We start from the raw sequence: 18,983 nt of genomic DNA, 5'->3' as shown, positions 1-18,983 counted from the left end.
TATAAAAATAACGGACCAACAGTGGTTCAGAAAACACTAACCAATCTAAAGCTGGCCAAAGCATGCGATCCAAACATTGGCTTCACTGCCTTCACAAAAACTTACATACAGTGTGTTTAAACTACATTCTTGGACATTCAACAAAGCAGGCAGGGATGGTAAGTTCTTCACTCTTATACCAGTGTGAGCCGGCGCTGACAGCAAGTGGTGTATTTTAACGAGAGTTTGGCGCTAGTGCGGTTGACTTAAAAACCGTCTAGCGTAAATATCTTGTAATCTTGTGGGCCCAGCGTCGTGACGTGTCTTTAGGTTGACTGGCGAGATGGAGTCTTTTCGTGAATCGATCAGAGGTACGCTGCTAATCATGTGGTGGCCGTCCTGCCGCTTTTCATTACTTTCTCCGGTGGGTTCGGGATGGCATGTCCTCACTGAACGGCGTCCCCTCGATGCCGGGCTCGTCTGTTTCTTTGTCGGAACTGAAAACCCTTTTGGCCCAGTGATCAATCCCATTTAAAGACACAAATAAGATAAGAGGAACCTTCATTTTACCTCAAGGGTGTAGCATGATGTCCTACAGCAACAGCAGTGATCCCTGATTAAGACCTTTCCCAATTTATTTCCTGTTATCACATAGAAGGTCGAAACGCGTAGGCTTATCATTTAGGCCAGGAGAAGTGTATGCCTTATGACCTAGCAAACCAACGGGACATACAGTGAGAGAAGTATCTCACGCCACGGCAAAAACTTTTCAAAGAACTCTCTGACCTTATACAGGACCATATTTATTGTATCTTTGTGGAAAAGTATTCATACTTCAAAGCCAGTCAATATATTGATTTTAAGTAGGACCATTTTTTCTTTAGCTAACTAGGAAGAGTAGCTATTTCGAAAGAGATCGTTTGTTTAGGAGCAAAAACACTAGCAAAATTAGTTTCTTTACAGTTTTGTATTCATGTAGAGTATTGTCAAACGTAGTGTAGAGTACTGTCAAATGTTGTGTAGATAAATGTTTATGTAAGGAATTTATTATTTCTTTGATATATGTTGAATGTTTTTCTATCAAAGGAGATGATTATAAACTATGTGCTAACACCCAATTGTGTACCATTGAACAGTTTAGAAGAAAATGCACAAGTATAATTTGCAGACAATGTCAATAACTTAGGGCATTGGACAAAATCATGTGTGTAATCTATGGTGTCAGAGGCAATTCCTATTTGATACATTTTACCTTGATTCCAGCCTCTGACTACCTTAACTGAATCAATCCCCTGTGATTGCTTGCTTAACGACAGTGAGACAGGAGCCTTTTCTATTAAGGTTAATGCAGGTAATACGGTGAAGGGCTTCCTGGTCTATCGTTTTCCGGGGCCATTCACTCGCTTTACTACCAGCTTGATAGAAGGTATAAAGGAAGCAGCCCTACGTAGGGATAAGTTTTTGCTATTAGGTGACCTTCACATTCATTTGGATGACTCATTGGATAAGGGAGCCACTGACTTCTGCCAGGAACTACACTGTCTCCAACTCCACATTAGATCTCATGCCCCTACCCATCAAAAGGGACACCTGTTGGACCCTATTTTTGCCAACTGGGATGAAATCGAAGTAAAGACCCCATACCAATTCCCTGGTCTGATCACTTTTTAGTGCCTTTTGTTATAAGTGTCCCGGCAGGTAACACCCAAGAGCGAGCTAATCCTAAATACCCTAGTCGTAAATGGGCTGCTTTTTCTGAAGCTAAGTTTGATACTGCTCTGGTTAAAGGTGGCAGACCGGGGAGGTCAGGATGCTGATTCTGCATCCGATAGACTGGAAGGTCGCATTAATGATGCCCTGGACGACATAGCTCCCCTATGTCTCAAGAATCCCTGTAGCAGACCCCAGAAATCTGCCCCCTGGTTCAGCGATGAGCTCCGCCGAGCTAAGGCGGAGTGTAAACAACTTGAAAGGCAGTGGAGGGTTGCCTATCTGGATCAAGCTAAACAGGAGTTTACAGCTAAACGTAGAGATTATCATAGCTTAATCAGGCATTCCAAAGCTACTTATTTTTCAGGCAGAATAGGGGAAGCTGAAAACTCCACGAAGGAGCTATTTAAGATTTATAAAGAAATCTCTCTCTGTAGTTCATCTGTTGACCCGTCTAGTGTCTCAGAAGAATCATGTAACCGCATTGCAGCTTTTTTCTCAGAAAAAGTGGCTACCATCTACTCCGCTTTTTCAGGAGGAAACAGAAGGGGATCGGATTTTAGAGAGATTGAACAGGATGTTGTGGGTGAAATTAGGCTGGAGAACTTTTTCACTCCACCCCCTAACGGGCTACGGCAGATATGCTGCTCCATCAAGTCAGGATCACCTCGCGACCCTGCTTCGCCGAAACTGCTCGCGGGGAGTATCGAGATCCTAGAGCCCTATATTAAGGATGTTCTGGATCTATCGTTCAAGACTCATACTGTACCTGAAAGATGGAAGCAAGTAGTGGTACTCCCGCTCCAAAAAAAGCCTAATCTAATTTGGTAAAGGAAAGACAATCTTTGCCCTATTTCACTCCTTCCCTACCTGGCAAAAGTGGTGGAAAAGGTGGCCAATCTTCAGCTGATGGCTTATGTGGAGGAGGCCAATCTGCTCCATCCAACTCAGTTTGGCTTTCTCTCACGGCACTCCACTGAGTCAGCGCTGCTTATGGCCACCGAGACCATCAGGCAAGGGGTAGATGAGGGGCAGACGATGGCCCTCATTCTACTCGACCTAAGCACAGCGTTCGACATTGTAGCACATTTCACCTTGCTACAGTGTCTGAACAAGGGCGGAGTTACAGGTGCAGCGCTGAAGTGGATCCAATCCTTTCTGTCCAATAGGGGCTTTCAGGTTAGACAGGGGGAATATTACTCTCGTATGTTCAATTTGGACCAAGGGGTACCACAGGGCTCTGCCCTGAGCCCAACCCTGTTTAACCTGTATGTGTCCCCCGTAGCCAATATTGTGGAAAGCCATGGCATGCAAATAGTGTCATATGCCGATGACACACAGCTGGTCATCTTGCTGTCACGGACGCCCGATGTTGCAGCATCTAACTTCAGTGCTTGCATGCAGGAGCTTGCCTCCTGGATGTCTAACAACTGCCTGAAGCTGAATGGTGCCAAAACCGAGGTGCTCGTGGTGGGGAGTGGTCCGGATGTGTGGTCCTCGGCATGGTGGCCAGCATGCCTAGGCACCACTCCCGTGCCCTGTCAGCAGGCCAGAAACCTTGGGGTGATGTTTGACTCTGACCTATCATTCACTCCCCAGATTGGTCGAGTGGTTGGGGTGTGCTTTGGAATCCTTAAGAGCCTGCGGAAGATTTTGGACCTGCTCCCCGTTGGTGCCAGGCGGACGCTGGTGCACGCCCTTGTGACCTCGCGACTAGATTACGCCAACCTCCTCTATCTGGGGGGCCACGGTCAGAAGTCTGAATCGCCTCCAGGTGCTACAGAACGCCGCAGCCTGACTAGTGCTGAGGCTTCTGAGAAGAACGGCCTCGAAAGCTGCCTTGGAGGCTCTCCACTGGCTCCCAGTTAGGAAAAGGATCACTTTTAAGGCGTTATGCATGTGTCACCGCATCATCGGGGGAAAGGCGCCCAGTCCCTTACTGAGCGTTTTCACACCGTACAGACGTAAGCGGATGCTTAGATCCACTGGTACTGGCTTGGTAGCTTTCCCCAAAATTAACAAAGTGCGCAAGGGGGGCAGATCTTTCAGGCACCTTTCAGCCAAGAGTTGGAACATGCTTCCATTAGAGCTGCGTCTGGAACCCTCTGAGGCTAAGTACCGAAGAGCTCTCAAAACCCACTTGTTCCGGTCAATACTTGTGTAACTAAATCCAGTCAGGCCTCCTCATTGTCTCTCACTCTAGCGCGGGGACACGCCGGTGCGCGTAACCAGGCACTTTACAAACTTCCATAATAATAATAATAATAATTGTAGACCACCACTATATCTCACAAATCATGTTTTACAGCCCATTCAACATTCTCTTTTTTTAATCTGTATGGATCTCGTTCAATTCTGGGAGCAAACCTGTCCAGACCCCCTCTGCCACCTATGCAATCTCTCAGAAGAAAGTCTATTACATTTTTTGTGCATTTGTTCCGCCATCATCCACCTCAGACGGAAGCTGTTATCTCCTTGCCTAAGTGCTCTTCAGATCAGATCTTGTCGTCCTGCAGTGATGGCGCTTCTAAATAGGAATAACATCCAGCTTTTCTGCAGGGCCACAAAGATACTACTGCAAGTAAACAAGGCTGCTTTCGTTGCAGCCAGTGATTCCCGGCACAAAGAATTTTTCTTTTTTCTTTGTTCTCTTTTTTCTGCATTTTAGAGGCCACTTCTTGTTCATTGCTCCAAAACCTTCTGGAGTAACATGATGTTATGTATTACATTGCACTTATCGCACTCAGTTACCACTGTTACAACTGCATAGTGTGATCCCCTGTGCAATCTGATCTTTGTTTTATGCTTGCTCATTAGAGATTGCTCCCTGCTGATATTGTTTCAGGTAGCTAATCCAGGTATGAAACTCTTAATTCAAAGGGCTAACTGTACATTTGTCATGATCAATGACATTTGGCATTACACGCATTTTTGAGTTTTTGGTCGGCAGCACTTGCTTCACTTAAATAGAATTCTCTTTTTTAATTATTATTTTAATGTTAATTATTTATTTTATTGAATTTATTGTGGCTCTTATAACCTATGCTAACAAGCAGATTTTAATTTTTGTGTTGTACATTTGCAAAGATTTTTGTTAATCTGCAATAAAGACTAACTTACTCTGGGGCATATTTACAAGGGCTTATTGCCACAGTAACATCACTTTTTGTGATGTTCTTGGGGTGATAATCCCTTCGCCTAATTTACAAGGCAGTGTTGAGCCCCTTAAGGTGGTGTAATACCGTCTTGTGAATATGGCCCCCTTTCACGGTACACTTAGTTTGAAAGGGGTGGGCAATGGGTGTTGCGGTGGGTGTTCCGCTGCAACACCCATTGATTTTGACGTTGACCCCTATTTACAAGGGTGGCGTAAATATGGGGCAGTGCCAAAATTAAGACCACAGAAAACCTGGTCTCAACATGCCAAAATGAGGAGAAATGTTTAATTTCTCCATGTTTTTGTTATTTCTGTGTGTGCTAAATTGAGCAGTGCACATAGAAACAGCAAATCACCATGAATGATCGTTTATGTGAAGGAAGGTGTTCCTTCTTGCATATGAACAATCATTTAAAAAATGACGATCCGCAACTCTTATATGTGCTGCACAATGCAGCACACATTCGAGATACAAATCACCATTAGGGATTGTTTATGTGCAGGAAGGACATCTTCTGCGTATTCAGAATGGCGGAGTGTGGCATGAGCAATTTTTGCTTAAAGCCATGCTTCGCCATTCACTTGTAAATATGCCACTCATTGTTTTACGAGCGAAAGTAAAGGCCAGGATAATGGTGAGATGTGTGTCTGCTCTTAGTATTTAACCCCCATTTCACAATTGCATTTCTAATAAGCATTTACAATGAAATGGTTTCGCCTTTGTAAAAGTTAGAGCTATTCGCATTGTAAATGACAAAATGTGTATTTATGTGTTGGTTTTGAAAACAGATAAATAAATGGCATTGTCATTTACATTGCCATTAGCTTAATCTCTCGCAAATGTGAGACCTATTGTACCCTACGGACGAGCTCAGCAGACAGCAATTAGTACCACACACACACACCCAGAGCCACACACACACACCCAGAACTAGCCACACACCCAGAGCCACACACACCCAGAGCCACACACACACACACCCACCCTCCCGTTCTCATTTTCTCATAAATGGATTGCATGAAAGACGGCGAACTCCACCCCTGCACTGGGCTGTGCAGAGCAGGCGGGCAGCCTTCAGTAATCCCCGCAATGTGGAGCACGTCTTACTGCAAACCACAGAGAGTCATCGGGTCTAGGCCAAAGGGTGCCGACACTGAGTCTTGGAAAACAGGCTACTAGTATGTCTTTTCTTGCTAATATTCTTAACATAAGCGCAGCAGTGGTGTCGTTACCCTTACCTCCCACGTAAACCCGCTGTACGTCACTTCTGAGTGTCCAACTGGCTAACAGGGCACTGGCACTTCAATTACGACTAATCGAATTACGAAATGACACAAAGTCAATACCCTGGACGGCCGTCTCGTAAGAGAGGTTTGGCTGTCTTTTGGCAGCTGCCTGAGCTCAAACACTTTCTCACCCAGCTAAGCAACAGCGTAATAAACAAGTATGTAAACAATACATGTCCCTTACCTGAGGTATGTTTAGAAAGGTTAGCGGAAAGAGCTTAAGACAAACTGACTGTTGGACAGAAGTGTGGGAAAATATTTTAAAGATGTAAAATAAATTGGCGAGTCCCCCCCCCCCCAGTAACATGAAGTAGACCACATACATTCACCACTTCTGGGCCAAACCTGAAATCCTAAAACTATGTTTATTAGTAATCTTTTACAAGAACTTAGAAATTCCGCATAGAAGTCGTGGCACAGCATAGGGGGCAGAAATTACTTTTTTGTGATTATTGCTGCCGCCAGTAGTTGCAGCAAAGGAATTCTGCATAGAGGTGCAGTGTGTCCCTAAGTCATTAAGGAATGCTTCTCCAATCTGTGGTCCAAACACAGCTACTTCGAATAATTCTGTTTCACAAGTATGTGCAAGGTACTGAATCCTTAAGAGTGCGTGCATATTGGCACATAAGCAATATAATGGGTTTTACATATGGCCACAATGTGTGCACCTGTGCAAAACAGATTTTTTTATTGTAAATTATAGTAAGCTTTGCAACTCATTGTGAGTGCACACCGTGGCGTGCATACAGCTATGCTCCAGAGATTCTTCACGACCTAAAGATACTTTTAATTTCTGAAATAACAGCTTCTTGGAACCTTTTCACGAGACCATGAATTTTTGTGTTCCTCTGATTCCTTTAAATCCAGAGCAGGGTGTACCCCACAGGATGTCATGCTAACATCTACAGAATTTGCTTTGTTTGTTGGTACTGAGAATGTCAGGATCACAACCTCACCTTCACGTTGTGCACTTGGAAAGGCCAGGAGGGGATTCTAAAAAGAACCACAGCCCTTTATTAATTATCTGGTTCAATTGCATACGCAACGCATGCACCACACAGACTACACATATACATACATGAAAAAAATGCTCTGGGATGTTAGTGCTAGGACTGGGGTTAGCACACAGACGAAGACCTTTACATGAGCGGGTTAGTGGGCCTCCCCTCCAGTGACACAGGCACAAAGGTTTGGTAACTAATTCACAAAACACAGTATGCTTCCACCACTGCTGTACATGCTAAGCCCATGACAGGGTTGGTAGTCCACTGTCAAATAAATGATAGCACACTTGGTGCACCTCTCAAGGTTCAAGACCTCACTCATATCAACGGACAGTTTAACCCCTTCGAACACCCACCAAATCAGTATGAGACTGTTGACAAAATCAAACACCAGGATACCAGATACTTACTTTAGGCATTCGGGCACACCTTGACGGGGACATGCCTGTCCCAACATCAGCAAAAAAAAAAAAAACAGCTTTGTGCGGCTGATTGGTCAGTTAACGCTCAGTGCTATTTCAGGACAAAACACTCCTGCATCATTATCTATGAAATAAGACATTTTCCATAAGGGCTCTCATTACTTTAGAGTGGTAAATGTTGCTGCCGGTGTTATAAAGTTTTGAAACCCAACGGTATTTGTATACCTGCTAAAGCTTCCTGCATATAAATACATGTTTCACCTACTGTATTTGCAGTCTGGCGGTAATTTCCCCTGGTGGTATTTACTCTTTATTGATAAATCCACGCTGATTGCAGTCAGTAGCAGACAATCGACTCACTTGCAGGATTACTGCCCACTGTGGGTGAACCACAGCCAATTTGAGTTTTCCCGTTAGCAGTAAGTATTAAATAACAAGGGCCACAGAGCCTTCCTCTGCTAGTCCTGCCCAGAGTTGGGGGGATGCTAACCCCAATCTGTGATTTCCAGTCTGCGATAATTCTTAAATAAGGAGGGACATAGACTGCCTATGCCTGCCTGTCCCTCCCCGCATTGCCCCACGCAGACTTTCTTAGACACAACAAAGGGTTCCTTCATATTGCCGTTTCCGCACGTGTCATGGGACCATTTTCTGTTTTTTCCGCCCGAGCCAGTTGCTTGATGAGGTGCCTGTACATCTGCCCGAAAACGTGTTTTTCAGACTCGCTGCTAGGGAGATCAAAGAATCCCCTTGCTTGTAAATCATGATCCCACCCTGTTCGATCACAAAGACGAGATCTGCTGCGGGGATGGGGAGAGGCTGCGGTGTCCCTCGAGCCTCGCGCTTCCGGGGGCAGAGCAGCTTCCGTGTCTGAAGTAAAATGTGTGCGTGTGGCTGATAAATGCGCGACCTGATAGGCTCTGGTACAGGCCGTGCCATATTGTTGCCTTATCCTCTGTGCCCGCCACCTCCCAATAATTTAATAATCTGTTCGAAACACGCGGTGACGCTGTCCGCGGATAGCCTACTTGAAGAAGGCAGTTCCTTACTTGACAACTACGATGCTACCGAATAATCATTTTTACACAAATAAGCAACCCACGTCCCTTGGCATAGTTGTTAGACACATGCATGTGTTTTTTTTTCTATTTGACGAACAGTTCATAATGGAAGCATTTTATGACATTATCAAATAGCGCTTGGTGAGCCCCAAGCTCCATTTGCCTAAAAATATGATTTGCGGCAATCTCTTCAAGAATATGAAACAAGCACCTACGGACAGCAAGAGGGGGGACGGACAGCGGGAGGGGGGGGGGGGGGGGGGGGCGGACACGGACAGCGGGAGCGGACAAGGACAGGGGGGGCTCACTGATGCACAACACTAGTGCTCCCTCAGCCCCCAGTGCATCCACGAGGCACGTCACTCACTGCTTCCCCTGGGAGCATCAGCCCCTGCCTCCTCAAGTTCAGCAGTGGTCAGTCCTGTCCTGGCGTAGGCGCGGGCCAACCTGGGCCCCTGGGGCTCACATCACTCTTTTCACCAGCGCCCCCTGGCTGCTGGTCTGTGTGCATCGGTCCTTAGATGTGTATTTGTGTGCATTGCATTATTCCTTGTGTGCACTGGTGCATGTTTGCTACACCATGTGATAACGAGTATCTGAAGCTGGTTTGGTTATTATGTATTGGCGTGGCCTATATCTGCATGATTTATGCCAGGAAGCTGTGAGTCTCTAACGGGCAGAACGATTGACTTAGTCAATGCTTGTTGAACCCAGACCTGCCAACTCCCACGGTGCCGCCGTGTGCCTGTGATATCAGCTTCGGCTCCCTCCACAGTGCACAGTGAACAGGTGACGTCACACAGGGGCCGTGAGTTGTGTTTTGTGGCCGAGGTTGGTTCTTGTCTCACTTCCCCGTCGCTCGGTGTCACTGTGCAGTATTGGCGATGGGCCAGGCTTTGCAGTAATAATCGGCCTCGTCCTCCGCCAGGGTCCCCGTGATGAGCAGGAGGCAGGTGTTACTGAAGATCTCTTTGGAGGCCGAGAACCGGGCTGGGGTTTCGGAGGGTTTGTCTAAAATATTACCGTAAAGCAGCAGGTACCTGGGGGGGCTACCAGGCCTCTGTTGGTACCAGTAGATGGCCTCGGTGCTGACTTTTAACCCACTGCTCAGAGCACAGGGCAATCTGACCGTCTGTCCCGGGGTCACTGACAGCGAGGAGGCCTGGGTTAGAGTTGGCAGAGAAAAGGAACCTACAATAAAATACAAGGAACACGTGAGTTCATTAGTCTGACTCTTATCTCTTACACTGTTGATAGACTAATTAAAAGTAAACACATTCAGTTCTTACAGGCACAGAGGGCGCTGAGAGCGAGGAGGAGGGGGGCCCAGGACATGGCGATGCGTCAGCAGGGCTGTGGTCTGAGGTGCAGACAGGTCTGTGAGTGGGGGCCACAAAGTCATCCTTAAACCAATTCCAAAAATTCTTTATTTCGGTCACAGTGGACCATAAAAGATGCAATAAAAATACAGTACATAAATACACAGTAAAATAGAATTCATATGTTACAGAAATATTTACATATAAAAGGCTAGAGGATCTGCATGGGGTAGGGCACCAGTTCAGGGGGTCATTTTTTCCCTTATTAGCCAAGCTGCCATTAAGAATTTCGACACCGCAAACACAATATGTCCCAGGGTATTTGTTTTCATCACCCTGTATGCTTGAAGGTATTCGCGAAAACCCAGGTTCCGACACAGCGGAGCAATCCAGCGCTTCCTGGGATTCCGGTATGCGTGGCAGACAAACATTATGTGGAGGTCATCTTCGTTCTTGGTTTTGCAGCAAGGACAGAGTTTGTCATTCCCAGGGCGCCATTTGTGTGTAAATACTTTAGTGGGAAGTGTGCCAAACCTCCATTGCAGGAACAATTTCCTCGCCAGCAAAGGAAAGATAAAATCCATAAAAGGTTCAAACAAGTAAGAATTTTTGGACTCCATAAAACAATTCGTAAGGGTGCCGGTGCTGTGAGCATTCGCCATGTCAGCCAAATTTTTGCTTTTGTACAGCTGGGCAAGAGTTTTGCGTGTGATCCTTTGACAACCCTGAGCTGGGTCATCCCAAAGGTCAGGCAAATTCAGACTGGACAGTTCAGATTTAATAAAAGCCAGCCAGGGGATTTTGTTACTGCCATTCAACCTCAGTACATTGATAAGGTCCTGCCTATAATGATGCAGTTCCTCGGTGGACCATATCCGATGCCAGAACTTCACAGGTTTAGATAAGAGATCTTCAGCAATAGAGTGCAAGCCCAGATCCAGTCTTAGGGGTAGCAGTGGCGTTCCCTTCGGGAGAGCAAGCAGGCGTCTCAAAAACGTATTTTCCACCGCTAGCAGTGCCTTCCCTGCTTTGAAACCCCACAGCTCGCTGCCATACATGGCTGCTGCCTTCGCTTGAGTTCTATAGGTTTCGATAGCTGGGCTTACAGGCTTGAAGGTGGATTTATTTGCGACCTTAAGGAGTGCACCCGCTAGCTGGGATAGCTTCAGCCTTGATCTCGCTATCTGGGAGTCCCAGGCCAGATTTTCTTGCAGAGTTACCCCCAGATAGACAAAGGTCGAGACCCTCTCAAGGCTAACTTCCCCCAGTTTTGGGTTGGGTCTGGTTCTCGCTGGGGGATTAAAGATCATAAACTTAGTCTTTTCTGTGTTGACCTCCAACCCATGTTGCTGACAGAAAAGACCAAAACCATCTACAATCCTCTGGATCCCCATGGGGGATTTGGAAAGCAGGAGGGTATCATCAGCAAACATGATTGCCGGGACCCTCCTGCCTGCCAAAACCGGAGCATCATTGTCCTCAACAGTGTCAAGATGTTGAATGACACTGTTAATGAACAGGCAGAAAAGGGTTGGCGCCAGGACACAACCCTGTCTGACTCCTCTGAGGACAGGGAATTTGCCCGAGAGCTTACCATCCCTCCCACACCTTACTTGGGCATAGTTGTCCTCGTGAAGCCTGATGATGGTACTGAGAAGGTGTGGGGGCACTCCTAGTTGATGCAAAACCTCCCAGAGTTTCCCTCTAGGGACTAGGTCAAAGGCTGACCTCAGATCCACGAAGACCATGTACAGTCTACCGCCCTCTATGGTGACAGTCTTCCAGTAAAGGAGGAGAAGGCGGAAGATCTGGTCCATGGTCGAGGTGTTCTTTCTGAAGCCAGCCTGGAGGGGGGTCATGATGTTATTTTCCTCCACCCAGTCCAGGAGGTGATTGAGGATGAGGCGCGCAAAAAGCTTCTGGGGGACGTCTATTAGGCTAATGGGCCTATAATTGACGGGGAGCAGAGTAGATCCCTTCTTATGGATCGGAACAATCTCTGCCCCCAGCCACGACCCGGGGATTGGCATACCTCCTATGATGGCATTAAAAAGAACGAGAAGGTATGGGCCCCAGATGTCCAGGTGGTGCCTAAACAAATCCCCAGGTAGCCTATCTAGACCCGGCGCCTTCCCCGGTGGTAGTTGCTTCAGGGCTGCCTCCACTTCCCCCAGGGATAATTCCAGTTCGCAGCTCTGCATGCCAGAGAACGCATCCAGAGCTGTAACAGGACAGGGATTGGATTCTTTGTAGAGTTCCCCAAAATGGGCCTCCCAGACCTCAGGGGCAATATTTGGTTCCACTGCGCTCTTGAGTTCCCCTGTGCCATTGTTAACAAGAGCCCAGAATTTGCGAGAGTCCCTAACTTTTAGGGCATCACAGAGTTCGTGCCAGTGGTTCCAGTCCCAGTCGGTCCTGGCAGACGCCATCACTGTTTTATATTGTTTCCTAAGGGCGCGCACATCCTTAAACCCTTGCAGGGGAGGGGTCAGCTCCTCTATGCAAATAGGCTCGCGGCTCAGTGGATGATACAAGACCCTCCTGCGCCCCTCAAATCGTCACACCTCCCTGCATCTCTCAGAGGCTCCATCACTCGAGTTCACTTTAGGAGAGGGTCACAGTGCAGGGTTTATGAGAGCAGCCGCGTTTCATGCATGTTTAACCAGGTATGATAAATAAATGTTACATTTAAAGCAACTTCCTGGTGACTTCTTTGACTGTCAAGGCTGGTCTAGTTTAATTTTACATTGGATTACGATTGAGTAATGCTTCAGGGACTCACAGCCAAAAATAATAGGAGAGTGTTTTCAGTTTGAGAGATGCGCTCGAAATGGGGCGGACAGGTGTCAATAATAGGCAAATCTCCCCTCTGCCCTATCTAGAGTCTGTCTGCCAAAGTACAGGCGACTTCACCCCTCAAAGACTTTGCTCAAGTCACTGATCCGGAACGTTAAGTCTCAAACATCAGCCATTTGAAAGGTGAAGGGCGACACCCAGTGGATATACCTGGAACTCAGCCTCCCTTGCAGAATGATGAAGTGACGTGAAAACGCATGAACAGATAGATGAACTCAGGGCTTTAAGGGGTGTGGGGGTCTGAGCCCCCAGCTTTTTTTTTGGGAGGGGGGTGAGGGGGGGGCTTGAAAGGGGGCTCTACAGGGCTCTATTTTTGGGCCAAAAAAGGTCAAAGGTAGGGTGACCAGACGTCTCGGTTTTTGTTTGGTGTTACTAGTATGAGTAACATGTCTTGATAGTGAAATACTGCCAATTTCGTTTTTCACTATTGAAAGGCTATCTTGCCCATAGAATAACATGGGGAATGCTGTGTAACATGTTTACCTGAATATCTTCCCATAATGGCAAGATAGACATATAGAATCTGGTATCCCTGAACTCAGAATTTAATAACACATCCTTTAGTGAAGATGGTTTTTAAATTCTAAGTTTGGAATTAGCACTTTTAGAAAGTGGCTATTTTCCTGTTCAACCTTTCTATGTGCCTCTGCCTGGTTGTGTATTGACTGGTTTGTGAGTGACAGGGGCTTATACTTAATACATATACTTTTTTTGACTATTTTATTATCCTTTGCTGGATGCGACTTCATGATTTTCTTAAGCACACAATGCTAGTTATCTTGATTTAGACCACACTCCTACTCATATAGGCCACACCCCTTTAAGAAATGTGCCACGCCCCTTTTAGAGCCCCACCAGTTTTTTCCCCCACTTAAAGCCCTGGATGTACTCAACCTTACTGAAGGTGCTCTCGTGACACAGGGGGCACCAGTGTGTAGCAGTACGGATTTTACATGCAAACGGAAGTTTGGGCCGAAAGCAGACAGGTGGAGCAGTAACTACCATTGCATCACGTGCGTTCAAACCTTTGATAAACTGTACAAAGAGGACGTAATAAAGAAGTCAAAGTGCACACACCCCAGTGGCGGTTCCTCCACAGGAGCGGAAAAGCGTTGCTCCCCAACACTGCTGCAGAAAGCGTGAAAAATAAAATAGAAAAAAAATTATTCTATCACCATTTTATTTTTCCAGCCTTGTGCCCAAGGAAGTGTAAGGGGCTTTATTGCTGTTGGTTGGCAGCAATGACGAGTGGCCACTCAGTTTGAAGTGCGCATGTCGGTTCGGCCGGCTATCCTGCTATGGCCAAACACACATGTGCAATTTAAACTCTCCAACTCAGCCGTATTAGACAGCTGGGTAGGAGAGGAGGCACAGGCTTCCAGTGCATGGAGCGCTATGACGGCCTGACCTAGCCAGTCCAGATGCTTCGTTCATGCAGATTACTATTATAAGCAACATGTTAGAAGCTCCTGGATTGGTTAGTTTAGAAATGGGCTTCTGCTCTGGGACACTGGGAGCCACAGTCAGACATCCGAGTACGTTTATAATTGTTCATTTTCCCCCATGCTCCTTCAAGTCAGTATGTTTTAAGCACCCCTTTGGCACTTATGACGAGCTCAGCTCGTCTTGAGGCACAGTCGAGCTGTGCATATGATGAGCTGAGCTCGTCATAATTACTGCAGAACGCCCACGTGGGGCTAATTCCCCTCCTGTGCGGGTGTTTTCACAGGAGTGGGTGGAGTCATGACGAGCTGGGCTCGTCACGAGCACCGCGGCTCCGCGCGCAGCCCTCCTCCCCCTGCACCACGGGGGAATTAGCCCCACGTGGAAAGGGTTAACAGCGCCTCCTGTTCCCTGTATAACTACATTGGAGAATCCACTCTGAAGACATGTCCCCGACGTCAGCAGCTCTTTGCCATCAGTTTCACCTGCTGCTTCTGGGCACCGTTGTCGGATCCTGCCAGATTGTCTTTATTTTTATGCAGCTTCCAAAGCTTCCAGGCTGCGTGACTTTCAGGTGAAAAACAACGGGTCAGAATCAAACATTTTTATTGGGGTCGGCAGCTCAGCTCTGCAGGTTTTGATTTACATCATGTGAGTCAGCCCCACCCTCCTCAGTAGGGGTCAGATTACAATAAGTTTGATGACCACATTCTTGAATGTTCACAGAACAGCTCCGTAATCTCCCTGTAGGAGATTGTGTGCATCGAGATTGTGTGCATCGGCTGCTCAGCATGTTCTGCTACATGGGAAAACCTGCTTAGCATGTTCTGCTACATGGGATATCTGCCCAGGATGTTTTGCTACATGAGAAACCTGCCCAGAATGTTCTGTTGCATGAAAAACCCTGCTCAGCATGTTCTGCAACATGAGAAAACCTGCTCAGCATGTTCTTCTACATGGGAAAACCAGCCCAGCATGTTCTGCCACATGAGAAAACCTGCTCAGAATGTTCTGCTACATGGGGAAACCTGTCCAGCATGTTCCGCTCCATGGGAAAACCTGCCCAGCATGTTCCGCTACATGAGAAAACCTGCTCAGCATGTTCTACTACATGGGGAAACCTGTCCAGCATGTTCCGCTCCATGGGAAACCCTGCTCAGCATGTTCTGCTACATGGGAAAACCTGCTCAGTATGTTCTGCTACATGGGGAAACCTGTCCAGCATGTTCTGCTACATGGGGAAACCTGTCCAGCATGTACCGCTAATTGAGAAAAACTGCTCAGCATGTTCCGCTACATGGGAAAACCTGCTCAGAATGTTCTGCTACATGGGAAACCCTGCTTAGCATGTTCTGCTACATGTGGAAACCTGTCCAGCATGTTCCTCTACATGAGAGAACCTGCTCAGCATGTTCCACTACATGGGAAAACCTGCTCAGAATGTTCTGCTACATGGGAAACCCTGCTTAGCATGTTCTGCTACATGTGGAAACTTGTTCAGCATGTTCCTCTACATGAGAGAACCCGCTCAGCATGTTCCGCTAAATGGGAAAACCTGCTCAGCATGTTGTGCTACATGGGAAAACCTGCCCAACATGTTCTGCTACATGGGAAAACCTGCCCAGCATGTTCTGCTACATGGGAAAACCTGCCCAGCATGTACTGCTACATGGGAAAACCTGCCCAGCATGTTATGCTACATGGGAAAACCTGTCCAGCATGTTCTGCTCCATGAGAAAGAGTTGCCAGCCAACTACAATGAGTCAATAATGCGTAACCTCCAGCCCCATGGTCTATTTCGTCACTTGCATCGCCTTCTTCACAACCTACAGACTCTACCAGGGTAAATACACAACAGCTGCCAACGTCCTTGCCATGCTGTGCAGTCTGTGTGGCATCTTGTTTGAGTGGATTATTAACTTAACACTAATAGTGCCGCAGTGCTAAGAAATAGTGCACAACATCTGTACTATAACTAATTAAAGGATGTATGACATTACAATGCATGCTTTTACCACGCATGCCTTTACAACGCGGTTTTTACAACGCATGCCTTTACAACGCATAGTGCTTTGGGGTGCTGGATAGTGAATAGATTAATTTACTATTCCAACTCCAGTCCCCGTGGATAGTAGGGAAGGTGTTGGATAGTACATTAAACCTATTCCCTAGCTTAGAGCGCCCCCCCCAGCGCAATGCGTTGTAATGGTTTGCGTTGTAAAAGTTGCATCGTAATGGTAGTGCGTTGTAAAAGTTTTGTTGTAAAGGTTGTTTACCCTAATTACATGTTTGGGAGCATAAAACACGTTCAGTGCATTCGCCCCCTTCCTACAGCGAGTGGAATGTAAATTATGAAGGAATACAGAATGTTTTCTCCTCAATGAGGGTTGGTTTTCCCTCTCCTCGTCACACACTGAGATCACCGCATTACTGAACCATTTAATGACGGTTTTAAAACTGTCCTAGTGGGTTGGGCTTCAGTAACAGAATGCACCTGATTATATTTTAATTCTGCAAGATTGAAAACGCAGAGTGCAGCAGGAGACCAGTCCATCAGAGTGACTCGTTGCGTTTGCGTAACAAATGCAGATGTAGGATAGAAAAGTTCTTTTTTATGGCCAGGAAACGATTCATCTCGTTTTCATAATAGAAACTGAGCATCAAGACCCCAGGCAGGCTGCACAGTAATTTTGTGGCATAGGAAGAGAGACTGACTTCTCTGGTTATTCTTTTTTAGTGTAGGTAGGACAAAATTTAAAGCGACAATCCTTGTACAGGAAACATTAACCAAATAAGTGAAATGCTAACATAAACATTAAAATAATTTAGCTGATAAAATTTGATCATAAGAAATTGTGCTGATGAACAACAGTCCAGTAAAAACTTAAGTGCTTCAAAACACCATATCACATTTTCTAAATGTGAGCAGCTGACACGCACTTGTTGTTATTATTAGTAACTGAATCACACCACTTGAGAGCTGAGGGCACTGCGAGTTCTTCACAGTGCCTGTCGGTGAGTAAAAAAGCGTTTCAATCAATCAATCAATGACACTTATAGAGCGCGCTACATACCCGTAGGGTCTCAAGGCGCTGGGGGGGGAGGGGTGCCGCTACTGCTCGAACAGCCAGGTCTTCAGCTTCTTCCTGAAGGAGAGGTGGTCTTGGGTCAGGCGCAGGTCGGTCGGGAGGGAGTTCAAGGTCTTGGCGGCCAGGTAGGAGAAGGACCTTCCTCCTGTAGTCGCTCTTCGGATGCGGGGGACGGCGGCGAGGGCGTGGTTGGCTGATCGGAGGTGGCGTTTGGGAGCGTAGAAGTTGATCCGGCTGTTGAGGTAGCTCGGGCCTTGGTCGTGTAGGGCTTTGTGTGCGTGGGTGAGGAGGCGGAAGGTGATTCTTTTGTTGACGGGGAGCCAGTGAAGGTCTCTCAGATGTCCGGAGATGTGGCTGGTTCGTGGGATGTCGAGGATGAGTCTGGCTGAGGCGTTCTGGATCCGCTGGAGTCTCTTCTGGAGCTTGGCGGTGGTACCGGCGTAGAGGGCGTTGCCGTAGTCCAGTCGGCTGGTGACGAGGGCCTGGGTTACGGTCTTCCTGGTCTCGGTGGGGATCCACCAGAAGATCTTCCATAGCATGCGTAGGATGTTGAAGCACGCCGAGGAGACGTTGTTGACTTGCCTGGTCATGGAGAGGGAGGAGTCCAGGATGAAGCCCACGTTTCGAAATCTTGATGGCCATCCAATCCTGGGCCTCTCTGCAGAGCGCACAGGGCAGTGTTCACGTGTTCCAGTTGCCCTTGTGATTCTGTGCATATAGGTTTGAAGGGGATACACTTTTTGCAAAATGATGACATGGCAAAAGTAAGAGAAAATGTAGTGCTCGCTCGGTACTCATATGTCATCCCTAACTTTTACTCACTTACCACTTTCAAATGTCACCAGCCACCAATGAATGCCAGGACTACTAACGTCAAGCAAAGGAGTGTGACACAGCTTTGTGTAGACCCAAGGGACAAATAAACACTGCCACAAACAACGGGGAAAACGAACATCACCAGTTCTTACTTTGTAAAATATTAAGTGCTGGAACCTGATTTTTTGCAGAGGTCTGGCACCTCTGCCGAACAAGAAATTGATGAATACCAAGGCTGTTAGTTTAATTTCACCTCATGCCTCTTTCTTCCACCAACACTCTCCCTGCGTTATCTCACTCTTGTGTGTTCCTTTTCCTCTGTGCTTTCTCTGTCACTGTTTTGCTGCCTTTATCTTGCTTCATTCACATTTGCTTCTTTTACCCAATATAGAGTGCCGGTGGGTTCCACCTGCAAACACCGGCGCAAATGAAGCACTGATTTTAGCGTTATATTTCCACATCTTATTTATTTATTTTATTTTATTTATTTTATTTAATCGATTTTTATAAACCCGGACTTTACCCGAAGGTGTCAGAGCACTGTACAATAGAACCAGTTACGTTACATGAGAGAAATGTTACAAAAATGAAACATACAAAAATAGCAGGCCACAGAATCAAAGCACCGCAGGCAAAAGCAACACAATATCAGACACAGCAAGCAAAGAACGTACAGACAAAAATATTTTAAAAAAAATTGTTTAAGACATTTTTAGTAACATTTAATGTAAATGACAATACACATGTTATAAATATCAGAAAAATAAACATAATTAATAAGGATTACAAAACATATGTAATATGCAATAAATAAATAATGAGAAGGGTATAGAGAAAGGA

General features: G+C 46.4%; 1 protein-coding gene across 1 annotated transcript in view; it reads right to left on the bottom strand.

The window, feature by feature from the left end:
- Positions 1-9,989, bottom strand: part of LOC147659515 (uncharacterized) — a 63,641-nt gene extending 53,652 nt beyond the window's left edge. The window contains exons 1-2 of the mRNA XM_086951682.1: positions 9,910-9,989; positions 9,661-9,811 (exon numbers count right to left, since the gene is read on the bottom strand). The gene's annotated coding sequence lies outside the window, so the exon portion shown is untranslated. The remainder of the gene's footprint in view (positions 1-9,660; positions 9,812-9,909) is intronic.
- Between the last annotated feature and the right edge of the window lie 8,994 nt (positions 9,990-18,983).

This window comes from Lissotriton vulgaris, unplaced genomic scaffold (assembly GCF_964263255.1).
Source record: "Lissotriton vulgaris unplaced genomic scaffold, aLisVul1.2 SCAFFOLD_2501, whole genome shotgun sequence".
Classification (NCBI taxonomy): Eukaryota; Metazoa; Chordata; class Amphibia; order Caudata; family Salamandridae; genus Lissotriton; species Lissotriton vulgaris.
Note: the sequence above shows the minus strand (reverse complement) of the source record. Positions and strands in the feature narration are given on the sequence as shown.